This window comes from Acomys minous (assembly GCF_964271855.1).
Source record: "Acomys minous genome assembly, chromosome: 11".
Lineage (NCBI taxonomy): Eukaryota > Metazoa > Chordata > Mammalia > Rodentia > Muridae > Acomys > Acomys minous.
In genome coordinates this window covers 48,424,090-48,431,082 of record NC_140492.1, presented here as the reverse complement: position 1 = coordinate 48,431,082, position 6,993 = coordinate 48,424,090, and positions in this window count along the sequence as shown.

Below are 6,993 nucleotides of genomic sequence, written 5' to 3'. Positions count from 1 at the left end.
ACAGTAAGCACATACTAAATATTGACAGAGCAGCCCTTTTCCAGAACTTTCTAAGGACAGACCAATTTAAACATAATATCCTGGCACACACTATACATTGCATCTGGAAAAGCAAGAAAGCAAGGCAGAAGACGATACCCAGATTCAGGGTACATTGAAGACAGCACTCACCATATCCTGTCACCAGATTGGGTTCTATAGCTATGTTCCCACATCCAACAAGAATAAACATGTCTTGTACACTGAATATAAATGTTTGTCACAGGAGACATGAAATCATGCCCAAGAACATTCCAGGGAACAAAATGTAAAGTAAAAGGCCTTCTGCCTTTTTCCCCGGAGCCTCTCTCTCAATTCCCAGAGGCTTCGTTCACCAGGCCTCATACTTTTGACCGAGTTCTGACATCCCCCACTTTTTAAAATTTTTTTAAGTAGGAATATCTGGGGGTGGTAAATAAACGCTGAGTTTGCTCGGGCATTCATTTTCGTTTGGAGCCATTGACATCCTAAGAGAAGCACGAAGAGACGCATGATGTGTGCAGTGCTAGATGCAAGAGCACCTTGCACGACGCTCCGCCCCCAGGGATGAGGGCCCAGGCCTTGCAAGGCATCAATCAGCAGGGCCTTGTGCTAGTTCTTGTCCCCAAATTCCAGGCAAGTGTAAAGATCAACTGGAAGATTTCATCCCATAGGGCGGCAATATCGATCGGCAAATCCTCGTGTACATCTTGTAAATGATATTTGATCAGGGTCCAGTTGTAAAGGCTCTGTTTAAATGGAGCAGGGCTTCTGCAATGGCTAGTAACGTGTTGTCGTAAAGGCAGCTATGTTTGTTGTAAAGCGAGAAGAGAACATTTATACCAACAAGACTCTTACTTCAGATCTCTAAATGGTGCATTCAACAATAAGCACGACATAGCAAACAGCATCTACCTGTGATGTAGACTCTAGAGCAGAAGAAAGGCATTGAATTAAAAAAAGAAAGAAAAAGAATGAAAGAGGGTTGAATCTTCACGTCAGTCAACCAAAAGCTGCCCCTGAAGAAGTTTTATGTGAAATAAGACAAACCTGGATGACAACAAGGGAGCTGAAGCAATGCCTCCGTGGGTAAGGAGCAATGGCTGCTCTTCCAGAAGACCTGGGTTCGAATCCCAGCACCCACATGGTGGCTCACATCCATCTGTATCTTCAGGCCCTCTTACGGCCTCTGCAGACCCTGCGCCCACATCGTGCACAGATATGAGCGAAATGCCCATAGACACACACACATTTAAGCTGAAAGGGAAATTTTACATGAACACAATTGGTAGGTGTCCTGATGGGAAAATAGTTCACTCCTTTTTTGGAGGGATGCTGGAGATTAAGGCTAGAGCTCAGAGGTTAAGAGCACTGTCTGTTCTTCCAAGGGTCCTGAGTTCAATTCCCAGCAACCACATGGTGGCTCACAACCATCTACAATGAGATCTGGTGCCCTCTTCTGTGGGCAGAATACTGTATAAATAATAAATACAATTAAAAATTAAAAAATAAAACAAAACTAGAGCATCGTGGTCCTTCTTTTCTTTCTGTGGGGTGCTGGCTGCTTGCTGTAGAAAAGGGTGAGTTCATGAAACCTGGAAAGTGGTGCTGATCCTCGCTAGACGCTACTCCAGACCCAAAGCTGGCATTTATGAAGACCACCCTTACAGCCATGCCCTGGTGGCTGGAATTGACCGCTATGTTGGAAAGTGACGACTGCCACAGACAAGAAGAAATTTGCCGAGAGATCAAAAATCAAGTTTTTTGTGAAAGTTTATAGCTACAATCACCTCATGTTCATAAGGTACTCTGTGGATATCCCCTCAGACAAAATGTTGTCAGCAAGGATGTCTTTAGAGACCCAAATCTGAAACTCAAGGCCAGGCTGGAGGCCAAGGTCAAGTTTGAGGATATAAGACAGGGAAGAACAAATGGTTTTTCCAGAAGCTTCGCTTTTAGGTGTATTTTTGTTTCCATTATTAAAAATTAAGACTAGAGCATTGTGCTTGCTAAGGGAGCCACATCCCTCAGCCCCAAAGCCTGCACCATTGTCATATCCTTGGGAGGCCTTCTTTTGGTGAGCACGTCTCAGAATAACATGTGATTTTGACCACAGACATCATGACTAGACAATCCTATAGCTATTTCTACCCAGCAAAAATATCTATGGAAGACAGAACAGCCTCGGACAGGGGCTTCAGCAGAGATGCTCATAAAATGACATCATGAAGAAGTCTGCTCAAGTGACAAGAGTAAGAAAAGCAGGAGAGAAGACACCCATGTGGGTGCACCCAGAGTTTAGCCTCAGCCTGATCCCACAGGCGCTCTGGGCATGAAGGCCACCATAGAGTGTGTCATCCTGTGGCATGACAGTTGGATAGTATCCTGGAGGGACTGAAGGTGCCTTTTCATTGCCCAATGTGGCAGTTCCCATGGGCCAAGGGCCCATTTCGGTGTTCTGAGCCTCCAACAGTCACCTTCCAACTGGCCCTGTAACAGGGCGGGGCCAGTTCTCCAATGGAGACTACAACAGATCATATTTTGTGAGGGTTTTTTTTTTCCTTTTGGCCTAACTCTTCATCATTTACTTGGGCTTATATTTTGACTCAAGACCATTTTTAATAATATTCATTAATATGTTAAAATAAAACATTTCTAATATTTAAATGCCTGTTTATTTTGGTATCTTGGGCCACTGTTATTAAAATACTTTCCACAGCAAAATTAAAAGGTTAATTATTTTCCCTAAAAGTAACCAAATGTCTTCAATGTAAGTACGGTATGTAGGTGCTTTACTTAAAAGGCTTTTCTGTAAAGTGTACATGGAAGCAAAATCTGTTCAGGGTACACTAGCTCGGGTACATGATAGTCACTTGTCCCCACCTGTTTCTTCTTCTTTATGAAATGTCACCATTAGTTATCATGAAGCTTTTTAATTTGTACTGGTTTTAAGCAACTTGATCTTTTTTTTTCCCCCTGAGACAAGGCTTCTCTGTGTAGCCTTGGCTGTCCTGGACTCACTTGTAGACCAGGCTGGCCTCGAACTCACAGCAATCTGCCTGCCTCTGCCTCCCAAGTGCTGGAATTAAAGGCGTGCTCCACCAGGCCTGGCTCAGCAACTTGATCTTAACATGTCTTAGTGAGATTCTGCAGAGTGTCCAGCCTGTCTGGCTTCCAGTGAACTTCTTGGTCTCAGGGTTTTTAAAAAAATCATTATCAGATTTTTATAGCTACTTCTTCGTGTAGTGTTCTGTCTTTCCTCTCAGCACAGATGTGTGTGTTTGACCAGTTTAGTTATCCCAGAGGCCCCGGAGCTGTGTTCAGGGTCCCACCATCACCCCATGCCTGATATGAGTTGAGACGAGTTTTCACCCTGTAGCACAGACTGACCAGGAACTTCCCACATAGTAGCAAAGCCGGGATGGGGGGGGCCCTCTGACATCCATTCTCCCCTTCACTCTATGATTTTATTGCACATCGGATGGAACTCTTGAACATATTACTCAATGACTGCAGTGTGTGGGTTTGTATGGGTGCATGCACATGTGTGTGCACATATGCATGCATGTCTCTCTTGGTGTGTGTATGTGTTAGTATGTTTATGTTTGTGTGTATGTGTGAATGTGTGTGTCTGTGTAATTGTGTGTATGTGTCTGTCTCTATGTCCACTTATTTGTCTGTCTGTGTGTATGTGTATGTGTGTGTATGTGTGTCTGTTTGTGTGTGTGTGTGTGTGTGTGTGTATAAAGGGTAGAACCCAGGTCCTCTCACATGGTGAACAGGAATCCTGAGAATGAGCTAAATCTCCAACTCTTCAACACCTGATTTGTTAAATTTCTGTGGATTTTGGTGGTTCTTATTTTCAGACAGACTTACCAGGCAGCACAGGCTAGTCTTGAACTTGTGATTTTCCTTTCTCAGCCTCCAGAGTATAGAGATTACTGATACGTGCCACCACATTCAGCATGATTGTTTTTCACTTTATTATAAAGAAATAAAATTGATAATTTAGGTGCATGTTTTATAAATAAAAGATAACATTTAGCTCAAATTTAATTGAAATATGTAATTAAATATGTAAATGTGCGGGCATTTCTAGAAAGAAAATATAATTATGGGGGCTGGAGAGCTGGTTCAGTAGTAAAGAGTGCTTACCAGTCTTGGAAGGACCCCTGACTTGGCTCCTAACACCCATATCAGGTGGCCCACAAGTGCCTAACTCCAGTTCCAGGGGATCTGATGGTCTCTTCTGACCTCTATGGGCATCTGCGTACATGTGGTTCCCATAGATTTATGCAAATATACACTAATTAGCTAATTAATTAGTTAAAAAGCATAATAAGATGTTTCTGTGTATAGTTAGAGTTATTGTGATGCTAACACCTCATGCAAAAGTGTGGACATATTGAAAAGCAACTGAAAAAATGAACAAAAGAAACAGTGAAGGATACTCTTTCCCAAAATGGTGAACAAAGTCTTGAATAATTTTCCCCAAGAAATAAAATATAAATATTACTCATTGTGCATATTATTTACACTCCTGCAATTTTTCGCATCCATTAACAACTGTGCCCCAAAATACTGCATGTTTAGATAGAATAGTAGGCTTCATTGTAGATGCAGAAAATTATAAACATGTGTTTGGATTATGACATTGTCTCAAAGGACAGAGTGACTCTTCCTTCCTTCACATGTCAAAATGCCTGATGTCTCTGATCGCCACCACTAAATATCACCGGCAAAGAGATCCTCACGACATACACAGATTTCACTGTTTATTTCCAGAAATGACCCCATGGGGAAAACCTGATCTTTAACCTTGATATGTGTGTATGTGGAATTAAGGCTGTATTATTGTCTTAGGGTTTCTGTTGCTGTGAAGAGGCATCATGGCCACAGAAACTCTTATAAAGGAGAACATCCGATTGGGGCTGGTTTATACTTTAGAGATTTAGTCCATTTTCATCATGGTAGGAAGCATGGCAGCATCCTAGGCAGACATGGTGCTGATAGCAGAGATTTATACATCTGAATTGGCAGGCAGCAGGAAGAGAGAGGCCCTGGCCCTGGCTGGAGTATTTGAAACCTCCAAGCCCACCCCCAACGACACACTTGTTCCAACAAGGCCACACTCAATAGTGTCACTCTCTGGTGACCAAGCACTCAAACACGTGAGTCTATGGGGGCCATTTTTATTTATACCACCACAATTTTCTAGTGTGCGTTGGAGGATAGTATGACATTATCACTAAGCAGTGGTCAGTGTATGTTCGTAGAAGTAGAACTGGGCGTTGGAAGAGTTACTGACACTAGCCAGCAGGTGGCGTTCTTTTTCTCCATCAGTTAAAGAATTCAAAGACAGGAAAACACATCAGCAAGAATTGAAAAAGTTCAGTGACCAAGCACAACAGACTTCTTGGCTAGAGAAGGAATGCCAGAGCTGGGTAGTACCGACTGGGGTGTAGGGGGTGGGGTTATCAGGGTTCATGTGTCCCCCAGTCACTCCCCCTACTCTCTTATTGGACCTAAAGTGTTCATGGGCCCCCTTGCAGTGAGGAGTGAGTCTTTTGATTCTGGCTATGAACCCCGAAAGCATGAATTGATAGGGTGGGTTCTGCCACCACTCAGAGAGGAGCCCTACTCTCCCTTTCGGTGTTAAGCAAGAAAGAGAAACATAAGGCAAAGAAAGGGATGTGGAGACTGATGTCCCTCGACCCTTTCTTTCCCTGGCTCCCTCCCCCCCCCCCCCCCGATTCATAACCCACCCATCCACCCACCCCCAACCTCCCCTCTTCATTTTTAATGCAGAAGTGTGCAGGTCCATGAAAGAATTTATGGAAACCACAGGAAGAGAGAGCTATCTGGCTTTGCCTTGCCTGTCTTTGAAAAACGTGATTCCAGTGGCTTGGGTTGTCTGGCCTTCCCCTGGAGGGGGTTATCTGAGAGGCGCCCTGTCCTCGCACCTGGAGGGAAAGAACACATTTATCTCTTGAGGACAAATAGTCACAGAGAAGGGTCTGAGCAGATTGCAGAGCCTCCTCTCACAGAAGGGAGTGTCGGGGATGCGGTACAGATAGATGGCTTGTGCACACAGCACAGGCAATTGCTTTCTTTTATCTGTCCCTTCCGTCTTACCGTCTTAGTTACATTTCTATTGCTGTGATAAGACACCATGAGCAAGGAAACTTATGAATGAAAACGTCTGCTGGGGCTCGTGGATGCCGAGGGTTACAGTCCCTGGGCATCGCGGGGAGAGCACAGCGTCAGGCAGGCAAGCACAGCACAGGAGCAGAGGCTGAGAGCTCACATCCTGATCCAAAGGGATGAGGCAGAGAGAGAGAACCTGGAACAACGCAGACATTTGAAGCCTCAAAACTGCTCCTAGTTACACATCTGCTCCAATGAGGCCATATTTCTTAATCCTTCCCAACAGTTCCACCAACGGGGGACATGGCATTCCCTTTAATGTGTGACAAGGCTTCAGTCCAGGCTGACTTGAACGACCTATGTAGCTGAGCACAACCTTGAGTCATCCCTCCCTCCTCTGCCTCCCAAATGCTGGCATCACAGACCTGTGACGTAGTGCCCTGTGACAGGCCATTTCCTACACGTAATAGGCTGCGACTGACTTATAAATTATTTTGAAGAGCTCAAGTAGATTGCCACTGAATCTGGAGTGAGTATGACTTAATTCAGGTCATGTGGTTCATGCAGAATTACCTTTGGGAAGTATAAGGTATCTTTTTTTTTTTTTTTTTTTTTTTTACTTTTATTGAATGTCTATGATTTACATGTCATGTACCAAAATCCCTCTCCGACCCCGAGTAAAATAAAACAGACAAACAAAAAAATCTTGTCACAGAAGCTGTAGTGTATCACGCAGTATAGCCTTTTGTCAACATATGTTTACTTTCAAATGTTCATTGCTACGAGTCATGGGTCTGGTTGTAGGCCAACACTATCGTTACCGGATCC